Source organism: Amblyomma maculatum, chromosome 3 (assembly GCF_055883805.1).
Source record: "Amblyomma maculatum isolate TAMU_Amacu chromosome 3, ASM5588380v1, whole genome shotgun sequence".
In the NCBI taxonomy this organism is placed as follows: domain Eukaryota; kingdom Metazoa; phylum Arthropoda; class Arachnida; order Ixodida; family Ixodidae; genus Amblyomma; species Amblyomma maculatum.
This window is the reverse complement of record NC_139346.1, coordinates 102,704,021-102,717,890: the sequence shown is the minus strand read 5'-3', so window position 1 is coordinate 102,717,890 and position 13,870 is coordinate 102,704,021. Positions and strand designations below refer to the sequence as shown.

Here is a 13,870-nt window from a genome sequence, read left to right as displayed (position 1 = left end):
AAATTCTGCTGGGTCCCCAGTCATGTAGGGATTAGGGGAAACGAAAGAGCAGACAGACATATGCGCGGCATAGGCAAAATTCATGAATATAAAGCATGAGAGCATACCCCACAGTGATTGCATAAAGTTAGTACACAGCAAACTAAGAGCTAGGTGGCAAGCTGCTTGGGCAAGGAAACAAACAACAAGCTGTATCCTGTAAAGCCCGTCTTAAGAGAATGGAAATCATAGTGACACCAAGAACGTTTTATCGAAGTTATTTATGTCGCCTACGAATGGGACACACACACATCACATAATTTCCTTTTGACAAAAAAGACAAACTAGTGTGGGAAATGTGCGGTGATGAGCTCACTATAAATCACATTTTATTTTCATGCCCGCAATTTGAAGACCTTAGGAAAGTATATTTTACAGTATTTTATAAGACACATTCCATTTCACCCTGTATGGCTTTTTGGCGAAAAAGCATTCGTCGATTTTTCTGTTGTGTGTGCATTCCTTAAGAAGGCCAAGGTTTTAAACCAAATATGAGCACTATAACTCTAAACACGTAACAACTCATCTAACCACGTGTTTGGCGCAACACAGCCGCAGCTGCTTTTGCGCCAATAAACCCCATATAGCTAACTAACTTATCTGAAACAACGAAACTCTGTAGCAATATTTGGTATGAATTCTCAATCCTTTAATGCGCAATTCAGTAATCAACATGTCTTAAGAAAAAAGATTTTTGTTTTGCCGCCTCCAATAGAAAGAATCTATTGTGAAGTAGAAATAAAAGAAAATAATCAATCAACATTTATCTTACTCCAAGTGATGGGCCAGGCTGCATGCATCAGGCTGCAGTCTTTGTGGAGTTGGGAGCAGGCTGCTATCTAAAGGCTGTGGTGCAAACTTCTACCTGCGGCTGGGGCAGTCCAAGGTCGACATTGTCATCCTGAAGAAAGCATATCAGCAAATTAGTGATGCTTAGCACTTTATAACGACATGAGAAAAGTAAAAAGGGCATCCACTTGAGTAAAGTGCACTGTCTAACCTGCAGATATTTGTGACGCGAGTGAACTACAATGAAAAGGGTCTGTTTCGTATGTAGTAAAGCTAACATACCTAAAAGAAAAAGCAGTGTGACACCGTGTAGCCTACCTTTCAATACTCACTCTAGTACAGTACCAAAATACAAACAGCAGTATAAGGCTGAAAGTGCGAAATAACGCAAATATCAGACTGGAAGGCATGTCGACAAACATTACGTGATATGCAGTCGATGTTGATTCAAAACAGCGAATTTGAAAAATTATGATTAACTGGCTGTATGCAAATCTTTTCAAGTGGAAAAAGCAAGCCCAGGTACATACACAACTCTGAAATGGCTTAGTACACTACAAGTCACAAATTACTGTATACAGAGTAAATCAGTCTTGTTCGGTACTAGCACTACTGGGCTTGTGCTATATTTTCTGGCTGCTGCCTATCTGCATGCAACACAAACAGCTAGTGCTGCCAACATATAAGCTGACAAGTAAAAAAAAGAACAGTAAAAACATAATTGGCAAGATCAAATCATGAATAGCAATGCAGAGTAACTTGATACCTCATTCAGCACAGGTAAATGGGGTTCCTCTGCTGCAACTGCTAGCGCTAGCTGCTGCCCTTCTGATTTTGAAGCCAATGCTGGAGACTGATGGATAAAAAGTAAAACAGAAATTAGTTAAAGGATAGCGTTTCACAGATAGTACTATTTTAGACAATTCAGCTTTCACAAAAACCACTTACACACATTTGCCCGCAAGCTGAAAGGACAACAGTGTCTGCCAGGACCTACTGCATAGAGGTAAAAATTATGCTGGCCACTTAAGCTTCAAAAACTTTACCAGGGCTGCAACAGGTGACAAAGAGAAGGATAAGAGCTTCACTGTCCCCTGTCACTGCGCTGGTAAAGTTTTCAAAGATGTACCAACCAGCTCAAATGTCTGTTCTGTGACACTTTAGCTGTTTTCAAGGGTATGATGCAGCTACCATTACGCCTATGTATCTCTGTTTTGACCAAGCCATATGAATGGACCTGCATGGCCTAGGGGTAACATGAATGCAAGGTCCTGGCTGACTGATTCTGACATCACCCTCTCACGTTAAAGAGGAGGCTCAAGCTAGTAGCTCCTGCGAATCGCAATGTTAGGCAACCCTGCAGCCAGTTAGCGCTCGGCCATGTCAGCTGCCAGCTACTACAGGCCAGTGCCATGGTCATAATTTTTCTTTCACAGGGCCAGCATCAGATGTTTATGAGTACCACTATTGCATTAAAAAACAATTATGAAAGGCTAGAACAGTTGAAAAATGATAATCATAAACAATATCTATACCTCGATAATTTTCCATCATACATCATGTAAGTTTGTGGTTGGGGGCAGTGTTGTTGAATAACTGATAATAAGTGATCATATACTGGCACATAAATCTTTCCGGTCGTTTGCTTATTTCAAGCAAGGAAACAAACAGTTGGTCAATCATGGGACAAGAAAAAACCAGCACACCTACTTGTATTCTCTTTTAGTGTTGCTTCTTCACCAAGTTCATAATATCGGCATGTATGTATGCAGCAGGACTGCCAACTTGGGCAGCACCACTATCCTGGGTATTAATTCCATCAGGATCCTTGGATCGAAAGTCATATATGCTAAACTTAGCTAGGCAATGCAGGCACATCCATACAGTTTGGTTAAAACGAGGCTTCATACCTATGTTGGCTGGTGCTCATCTGGTAGATTGAATGTGTGCTAATGAGTATATATGAAACCAAAAACTCTGTCTGAAGCAAGAGATGAAGCCTTTGGCAAGAGCTGTCATCTTGGGCAGCACCTCTCAGGCGGGTACAAAACACACTTCAATCCTGATTCGAACATGCTATTCCTAGGCAGTGAAGGAACGCTCCTACTGCTAAGATGAAGTGGGGCTTAGATCGCGTCATCCTTCACATGGCATGATTACAGCTTTATGTGCAAACCAAAGTGACAACCGAAGAGCTAGTGTACCTAATTCGTATTTGCCTAAATGACACTAAATCAGGAGCCTTTTCTTTCTTTTCATTTTCCTTTTCCTTTTATCTCCTTGCCAGCCCACCCTCTTAGAATAACATTATGCATGGCTCTCGCCAGTTCCCTCCTCTTTTTCTGCTTCTCTAACTATGGATACTGCATTCAGCCTGTCTTCATTACAGTCGTGTGCAGAAATAAGCACAAGGGGAGGTATAGATGTGGGTGGAAGCAGAAAAATAACATCTCTTGGATGCACAGAAAACACAAACGCAACATTTGACAACTGTGGAAAACAGATAAATAACATCCCTCTCATAGAAGCAAAACAAAAGAAAACCAGGACATTCAAAAAATAGAACGTACGCAAAAGCTACCTCCCTTGCTCTGCCACAGACTCTTTCTGTTGCCAGGATAGCAATAGAAAGTCTTTCTATTGACTTGTAAATTCCACTTCTTTAGGCACAATAACGGCCAGCTCTGTGCTAGTTTCCAGTTTGCTGTGCTATTTTGCATGGCAGTATCACTGTGGGCGGTTCCAATTTTTCCAATACTGCCAGGCTTCCATTCAAATATACATGCTTTTCAAACTTGTTTTTATAGCGGCACTCAGGTGCTATCAGGGAGCTGTTTATTAGCTTGAGTTTTATCTGATATATCCGATAAGCAGAAAAAGAGAAACAGCAATGACAGACTATGCTGTTTTGGAGTGGGAAGACAAGATCTGCACATTGTAGCAGAAGGTCAAATGATTCAGATCATTAATTCCAATCAACAATGTTGCATTTTCAATTATGTGCCAAAAAATAGGGCTACAAACAGGACTACAACACTGGACAATGGTCAAAATATGATATAACAACTGTTTGCTCGACACATGTAAATCTGTTGAGAGCACTCACGGAATCACACAAAGGAAGAAAAGTCGAACAGGCCCCAACATCAGGCATGAGTAGCCCAAGAAAGAACTGCACGAAAAGGAGGGCAATGGACAAAGGAGTTAAATTAAGGTAATTTCAAATTAATCATTATACTTCCTGCATTATGTATAGCACTGTGCTTTCACATATAACAACAAATAATGCTCAGTTTAGACTCACCTTACTTGAGATGCACAGAGCTGCCTTCTCGACATGTCCCACATCTGGTGCTGCTTGTCGAGCCAGCAAAGTACCCCTCCGAAACAAGTACCTAGGCTGGATATTGAACAGAAAAAAATGCCTTCATTAATCAAGCACAATATCATTTAAAAAGGCATGGGCACTGCAGCAGTACTGCTTGAAAATGTATCATAGTATGTGTCGAGCCAAGGTAAGAGAGATGGCAGCTTTTTTTGCGCAAGTATGCCTTTGACATAAGGGTCTAAATATATTGCTGCAGGCCTGTGGCTCCAATAAATGTCTACAGTTCTTGGTGGTGTGGCCCATGTGTCCATACTCTTGTGTCAGTGGGTCTGGTAGGGTGATAAGCGTGGCTTCTAAGGTGTACTTTGCAGGCCACGCGAAGACCGGTGCCGAATCCATGAAACAGTTCGCTTTGAAACGCGTTCGCTTTGCCATGACGTCAATTTGACGTAGGTATCAGGGGAGAAGAGCGGGATGAACGCTGGTGACAGAGAACAGCCGATCGGCTTTTCCGGGCGGTCCATCTCGGTTGCTCTGCCTTGGCGCGTGCCTTCGCCTCGGGACTCGAAGAAAACGACGCCCAGTTTTTCTCCGTGCCGACATGCACGATTGCCTGAGCGACGGCCAAAATCGTCCGGTTCATCAACAACTGCGGGAGCTTTATAGTTGGCTCGCTGCTAACTGCCGCCTCGAAGCCTCCGGTAGCGAAGAACCGCAGCGCGCAGAGTACTTCCCGCTCTGTTGTGAGCGCGCTTTACCTCGTTGGGCCAATGTGGGGTTTTAGCTCTTCGCATAGCCGGCTTACAAGCCCCTTCGACAGTCTGAAGTGCCTTCGGAAGGCATCGTCAAGCATGTCGAAAGGATCGTCATGTGCGCGCGACCGCCGAAGCCGCCGATCACATTCGCTGAGCACAGCGAACAGCGGGGCAGCATTGGGCACGTACGGCGCTGAAGCGAACGCCACTTACCGAGCTCCATACACAGCGACCGAACGTGTTCGCTTTCATTTGATTGACATGTCTCATGATGTCAACGAAATCCATAGTCGCGCCTTCGTGAAATGGCGTCACCACCAGCGGTGGCAGCACGCGACCAATGAAGCGAGGCGGCGAGAGCCCAGTCGAAAAAAACAGTTGGGATTCACTGGGATTTCTAATTGGGCCAATGGGTTCCAATTGGAAAACATAAAACCCAATTGGAATTTCAAATTCCAAATGGACACACCAATTGGAAATTCCCAATCCAATTGAAATTTCACATTCCAAATGGTCACAACATTTGGATTTTCAGAAGCAAATAGGCATTTCAAGTTCAAAATGGCTATTTTATATGGCTGCTTTAATATCAATGGTCAACTCTCAAGTTCTAAATTAATTTCCCAGTGGGATTCCCAAAAGCTTCAGTTCTAAATGGAGAACCTTTCATTTTCCAGTTTAATTTCCATTTGAAGTACCAAACCTAAATTGTCTGATTTCCAATTGGACTCCAAAATCCAGATGGCCAGTATAATGCTGCAATTGTAATTATCCAATTGTCATTTGTAGTGCCAGCTCAAATTGTTTTTGAGTGTTTAGTGATCAGTTGGTTTTTCAATGCCAAATAGTAGTTTCCTGCCGATGCCCCAAGTAAATATAGGTTATATTTCATATTTTGTGGGCTGGTTTTTATTTCAAATGAACCTCAGACATTGAATTGCATAAGCTGTGCATATGCCAGCTGTGGCTGGGTCAAGGTATTATAGCTATGGCTGGGTTAAATATCGACCACAATTGAGATTTATTTGCATGATGAATCATATATGCACATCAAATCAGGTACACATCAATGCAAAAGAAGATTTGTAAAAAACCCATTTGAATATTAAAGCTTGCATATATACCCATCAAATTCACAGTATGCAAACTAAAGAACAGTGTGCCTGTGAGAAAACAACCTAAGTTTCAGTTTGGTAAGAAGTGACAAAAAGCATAATTTACATCTTCAAACTTACGCCACAACATATTCAGGATTGATCACAAGTATAAAAAAGAATGTCTTGCTACACATTAAATGCTCTACAATAACAATTGTGGAGGTTGCACTGAACACAAAGTTGCTGATTAATACAAGAATACTTGTTTAGTTTAGTGCCTTTGTCACCAAGAAAGTGCTTGAAGGCTGACGAAAATAGACCTTGCAAGTCAGCCTTATTGAACAGTTCTGGACATACCTACCAATATAGTATGGCAAACATATTCTCTGATCTGACATCAGTGACTGCATCAGGATAACAAACATTGAATATTTGTTCTTCCTTATTACGTAATTTGTATAACATACCTGCCAACCTAGCCACATGAAAATTTGGGAGACTGCTGCGGGGGGGGGGGGGGGGGGTTAATTGAGCAATTTGGAAATTATTGAGGCTGACCACACTGAAAAGAGGCGAGAGTGGCCATCCACTGGTTTGTTTTGAACTATCGCAGTCTTGCATCATCAGAAACTCTTCCGAGTATTGGGCGCGGGGACATACATACGCAAGTGCCCACGTGACGAACTAAGTGGAATAACACACGTCGAACTTCTGGTGTAGGATGCTTTCCTAGGCAGTTCAGTTGCGCATTAGTGTTACATTTATTCATTTATTTTATATACACCTTGGTCTGGGCCAGTATAAGCTTATATTGAGGTATTAGACTGACTCATTCAGCTAAAAAGCACTTCACCGAATCAGAGTTACCGAAGTTGGCGACTGCTATGACGACGCGCACTGGCTGCAGCTGCTGCTGCTATGAAAAAAAAGGAAACAACTTAAGCTGCCACACAACCAGTCAGATGTAAGCAGTCACTGACAAGTAATAGAAATCCTCTGCAAGAGCAGAGGACTGTCAGGAACCTGACAGATGTTGAGCGCCTTCACATAGCACCGGCGGAAGCAGCATCGTTTGCTTGTACCCTTGAACGTAGTAAAGCAGACAAATTTGACTGTGGGGATGACATGGATTAATTTTTAGCGAGTGTGAAGACGTGCTTCCTATGCTGAGAATTCTTGTGCAGTGACTACCGTCATTGGCACCCTTGGTTAGAGCAGATATTTGTTTTCTCCGCAGTTTTTTGTTTGTCTTCACGCACACTTAGTGAAGAGGAACTCTGCATGGACAACACTGTCTTCACCGTTGTGTTGGAAGAAACTGCAGATTGTGTCCTGCACGTCTGCAGCACGAACCTAGCTCATATGCCTTTGTGAAGCGATATGTATTTTGATATCGTTCTTGCCGCCGTGCGAAACTCTCATATCACAAGCGTATGTGGTACAGAATCCATACTAGTCACATTCTTGCAAACTATCAAAACATGGAAACTAAGTCGTGTACGAATAGCGAAATATTTGCAAGTACAACTTCTTGGCTTTCGAAAGTGCCATCGGTCGTTCCAAATCGGGGAAGCACAAAGAGAATTTCGGTGTTCCACACTATACTCGACGACCTGAGAAAGCCAACTGAAGTATAGCGCGACTAGCGCACCCACAATCATATAACGACTGCATTGCTAAATGCATGAGCCAGATTGAGACGAGCCAATTCGGAAAATTCAAAATGGCAGCGACCGCTGGTCGCTTGTGTTCGTGCTGGTGCCGGTGGCCGCTACCTCGATTCAAGGTGCATGCTGGTGACTAACTGCTTCTGCGCTGCTTTCTGGCATGGTTATGATATGAAAGTGCACATTAAAGCATTTAAAAACAAAAATAAAAATACGCTGGGCTGTGGCAAGCGTGTTTAGTGAGGTTTGAGGTTGCGTCAGTACAATCGGGACATGTAATCAAAATTCAGCAGACTCGCGGACAATTCGGGAGAATCGGCAGGTATAACGCTATAACACTCCTGGTGGCTGCATTAAACAATCTGAGATTATTTCCTTACTGTTAGGCACTTCATGTCACCATCACAATTAACACATAATCCATATCAAACTATGCTTTTCAGCTTCATTAAAATGCCCAGAATACTCAAACCAAAACACTGATGCACATGTAATTGACATCCACATCAGCCACTGCATCAGGATACAAAACAGATATTTAGGACTTGATCTCTTGGTTTATAACAAAATGCACGATGTGAAATATGCAACCCCACACAATGATGTAGCTCACCTTCAATGTACAAGATCAGCCCAGTTAACATATACCACACACTGGTTAGTACTTTAAGCAAAGTGCTGCAGGATATGAAACACAAACAATCACCTACTCCACTGCAGTGACTATGGTATTCAAGTGTTGAGAGTGGACTGGTGAAATTGACATCGACCTATATCCAATATGAGACTGCTACTATATGCTTGGCTTGTTTCATACGTGCATTTGCTCACGTGTAGCTACTCATACAATCCACTGAACTGACCCTGTAGCTGTGTAGTATTTGGATGCCGGAATCAAATGTGGGCTTCAGCAGGTGCACTTTATTGGAGGCCGAATGCAAAAAGAGCCAATGTGTTGTGCAGAATGTGAGTTAAGAAAACTAGGCAGTCAAAATTATTCTTGGGCCTTCTGCTGTGGTTTCATATAACAATGGCACCTCACCGCAGGGTCTCGGCGATTGCAAGGATGCGAGATCAATCCCGGCTGCAGTGGGCAACGCTCAGTGGAGGCGAGAAGCATGATTACAGTTTGATGCCAGTGCATATTAAATAGCTCCAGATGGTTCAAATTGTCTGATGCCGCCACCATGGCACCCCTCATAGCATAAGTCTTTATGAGACGTTAACCGTATAAGCTATAACGAAACCTGTTTGTTTACTGACAGAAAGAATGCATTTTTAGAACTAACCTAAGGCTGCCTGTGAATGATGAATTCACTGAATTCCCAGATTGATGTTGCCTAGACACTGCGGTGACTCCTGCATTCAACACCTGATCCAAATGTTTTTGGAAGGTACCTTACGATGGAGGTGAAATGCAGACATGCCCACGTGCTGTGCTATGTCGACGTGTTTCTAATGGCCAACAGTAATTTCAAGCCCTCCGCTATATAATACCTCTCACAGTCATCTGTTTAGGACATCAAATGCCGAAATGTAATCCGCCAGACAGGACTTGTGATAAACTTTTTCTCAGCTGGACTGCAAGCCCAGTTCTATCCCTTCCTTTCGGTGTGTTACATGTTGCCGCTTTGATAATGAAACTAGTACTATTTTTACTATTTTTGTACTTTTACACATGCATTTATGGAGAATTGAAAACAAAAAGGTAAATAGCTTGACATGGAACCATCACAAGCAGTGCCGTATGAATGTACACTTTAAAGTGAAAATGTACTTGGTAAAGGTGAAAGAAATGGTTTGTCCAGTTTCATAAATACACAAAGCTTACTGACATGATGAAAGGAGACAACTAAAGGCTCTTGGGATAAATAAATAACTCTATACAGATGAGTGAGCTTGACTGAGCCATGTTTAACAACTGTGCACTACAAAGGTTGAAGAAGGGCAAATGCCGAGCCACTGCTAATAAGCTTCGAAATGACTGCAAATGTGCCATCTAACAGCTGCACAACAGAGTTGTTGGCTTTACGGTTCAGAGCATATATCTTGCCAGTAAATATGCTACTGTTCTAGCACAAACGTGCATATTCAACACAACTTTCTGTAAGCAGCTCCTGGTTGCCTGTCGAGTTGGGTGCCACTACATATGGTGTGCTAAGGCCGAAAAAACGTAACCCATCTTAGGTGGCAACACTTTTTTGAGTGCATGCTTCTGCATTTAGCGATGCACAGTATTGAATGGCACTTTGGAGTGTGGCATGCTTAAGACCCTCTTTGACAACCCTTTCAATTTGCAGCATGTGACATACTTGATGGGTAGCTTGACTGAGCCATATATAACAGCTGTGCACTGCAAAGGTTGAAGAAGGGCAAATGCCGAACCACTGCTAATAAGCTTCAAAATGACTGCAAATGTGCCATCCAATAGCTGCACAACAGAGTTGTTGGCTTTATGGTTCAGAGCATATGTCTTGCCAGTAAATATGCTACTGTTGTAGCACAAGCATGCATATTCAAGACAACTTTCTGTAAGCAGCTCCTGGTTGCCTGTCGAGTTGGGTGCCACCACATGTGGTGTACCACGGCCGAAAAAACGCAACGCATCTGAGCTGGTAGCACTTTTTTGAGTGCATGCTTCTGCATTTAGCGATGCAAAGTACTGGATGGCACTTTGGAGTGTGCCATGCTTAAGACCCTCTTTGACAACACTTCAATCTGCAGCACGCGACATACTTTATGGGTATGCCATTGGCAGCCTTCACTGCTTCCTTCAAAGTGTCTTTCCTGCCTCAAAGGGAAATGCTGAATGAGCCCACAGTGGACCCCAGTGTCACACTCTTTCCAATATGAAGGAGCTGCTGCATATTAAATGTCATGCAATCTTTCCCATCAAAGATTTGAGTGGGGACATGGAAGTCCAAAGAAGGCTCTTTGCAGTAGAAAGGTCAAGAAATGACACGTTGCACTCGAGCAATATGTGCCGAGCCTCTACCAAGCATGCCCAATGCCGAAGGTATCTTCCCTCCAGAAGACCATCCAGGACTGGCAGGCTGTATAAAAGCACCAAATTCTCAAATTCTTTTGCCTTCCAACATTTCCTCTCCTTTGTTGGTCTAGGCATGCGCCTCACATCTTTGGGTGATGCAATGGGCATCAACTTCTGATCAATAGCAGGTTGGCACCGACCTATGTAGAATGGAGAACCTGCTGAACCTAACCACATTTCCAAGAACTGGCGTCCCACATCCAACAGTACACAGTGCATATAATCTGGTACAAAATTCCAGACTATATTAAACTGGTGCATATTGATCAGTGGGGACACAGCCTAATGCCATTCACAGGCTTGCCATTCATAATTGCCTCTTCCATGTCTAAAACCATTTGTCCTTCGCTTCTCTCAATAACATCCCCCAGCCACGACCGGATACTTATTTGCCCTGCCGACTCTTTCCCCCTTCTGAAAGCCCCAATTGCAGCCATAATATTCATTAAATTGAGTAAGACACTGCATGGGTGCCCTGGCCACAGAATCTACAGCAGAGCAAATGCAGAAGGCCTTACAGGTTTTGTCTGTGTCTTTTTGGTGACGACAAAAATTTTTTTTTGATAATTCATTCATATCTTCCACAAAGGCACCTTGAAAGATGCCCCAATGGGGCTTGTCTCGTCCAAACCAGAGACTGGCCAATATTAACTTCTTCATTCTCTCTGTCAGGGGCAACTCATTTATAATCAATTAAATCGGCCAGATCGAGGTGCAACTAGACTTAAAGATGGGAGTGCCATCTGTGTTGAGTGTTAAAACTGATCGTATGGCTAGCTTTTTCGGTGGCAACAACAAAGCCCCTGTACATTGTGCCATCCTGAATGTCGCACAAGGTGCCATTGGGCTGGGGCAAAGGCTCTGTCAAATCAACAAATTCACATCCTTTCAGCACTTTGCTTACTTGTGAGGGCACATCCAGGAGGGCAAAGAAAGATGTATCTGCTAACCCAGATGACCCATATGCCTGCTGGAACTTAGGACACTGCACAGATTTGCCTTGAGCAGCAGTAGCAATGCACACTTCGCACTCTGGACAAAAAAATGAAATGTCATTGAGGCACCACTACCCTGAAAAACCTTAATCAACATGTACCTCGAGTGAGGCAGAACAGGGCACACAAAAAAGAATCGATCATTTCACTGAGGCTGACAAGGGCACTGAAAGTTAAGTTTACACGAAGTGCATACTTCAGCACCATCATCGGCATGTCGCCTTTTGACAAACTACTGTTTCAGATATGATGGCTTTAAACATGCTGGCAAGTCCTGCATCATCAGTGTCTGCTTCTCCAGTAGAGCGATGGTCCTGCATAACAAATGTTTGTTTATTACTTTTGCCTGACACTTCGAAGAAATCACCGTTCTCTCCTCTTACCAGGCCCCTATATCCTCCTCTCAATCACTGACAATTGAGCTAAGGTATAATATGTCCACTCCTAACACAGGAGTAATATTAAATATTCCAGAGCATTTTGTTAACCTCAACCGGCTATGGCAGTTCATCTGCCGACCTGAAGAATTAGCTCAGCATAAATACATGACAGGAGTGATGCAGCTTGAGAAACTGCCAGATATTTAGACTAAGCTCGAAGTTTTGTAAACTTGGTACGGACGAAATGGACCCTTTAATTATAAAGTTTTCTGCACTTTGTTTACAATTGCTACATTTACTCCTTTAAATATCTCCTTAAAGCACCCATTCTTACCAGTCCAATATCTGCAGTGGTATTCTCAAGTGCACCAGGCTGGGGACTTGGGTGCTGCACAGAAGCGTCAATTTCGGCGCACTGGGTAATGATCCTTCACCAACTGTGCATGACCATTCCGGTGAGACATCAAGAAGGCAGTCCACGTCTTCACAAGCAACCTACAATTAAGTAAATTCACAATTTACTCAGCGCACAGGCACCTATCAGCCAGTCTGAGAATAAATTAACTCCCGCCGTCGACAAAATTTGCGCGCACGAAATGCATTATTACATAGTCAAAACTTTTTGCGTCTCTACGCAATATTTAAGCTATATTTACTAGTGTAAGACAAATCCCTTTCAATGAAACATCACTGCGGTTGATGCTGCGAGGCGCATCATGGAGTAATTCTTACTGGTTCGGCGTTTGGGAATCCCTGCAGATGCGCACTAATTCCAGGCTGCTGGACATCACCGGACGCGTCAGGTCGACTGCCGTCAGCTGCCCACATGCTGGGCGGCGCCGGCATTGATGGCGTTCGGTCTCGATCTGTAAGCTCTACAGAGGCTTGTCCTTCAGTTGATGTTCCAGATTTCTATAAAACAACATCAGGTTAGCAAATTAAAAAAACAACGCCACACCAAGCTCTGTCACACACAAACGATATTCGGCGCTTACCTCTAGTTGCCTTAGTCTGCTCGCTGCACGCCTCAGTATCTTAACCTTCGAGCTGGGGTCGAAATACATCTTGTATGAACCTCGTTTGTTTCTATTTTTTGAACTATTCATTGTGGTAGAAAGATTGCAGCAAACGATGTGCTTTCAGCGATCGAGAAGTAAAGAGGGACCACCAAAACATACTAGCAAAATGGAGTCTTGGGTGAAGGAAAAGATGGATTGGCTTCGATCATCTTGCGCGGTGGATTTGAACGACTGCGCGAAACGTCGGCGCAAGACGGCGTGCAAGACACGTCGCTACGTGTGTCCCAGAAATTAGTGCGATCTGTTAACAAATTGCAGCCAGACGTAAAACGCTGTGTCAAAAGTATCGCGCCCGGGCTTTGCGAAGATTTCCAGCGGCGTAATATCCAGTACGCAGGCCGCAGGCCGCTACGGTCATGTGACCGGCCAAGCCGCAAGTGCAGCCAAGCCGACCTCATGACCGTTTACGACCGTCCATCTCGTCCCTACTGGTTAGATGGTGATAAATTGGTCTTGGGTGATACACGTGTGTCTGGTTGGTGGCCAAGGACCTTGTGGCACGTGGCTGGAGAACTTTTGACGCCCTGTCTCTCCTAGACACGTGCGAGCTAGCAACAGTGATTACTCATGCTTATGTCAGGTATGAAGATGAAAAAAGCCATGCGATCGTCTCAGTGAGCGACGTAAAGAACTTTTCTCCCGACGAGGAGTTCTCGTCGGCGTTTTTTACGGTGAAGTGGACGGACGACAGC

General features: G+C 43.6%; 1 pseudogene; it reads right to left on the bottom strand.

Annotated features, from left to right (window-relative positions):
* Nucleotides 1-874: 874 nt before the first annotated feature.
* Nucleotides 875-12,927, bottom strand: LOC146195442 (uncharacterized; annotated as a pseudogene).
* Nucleotides 12,928-13,870: the final 943 nt, after the last annotated feature.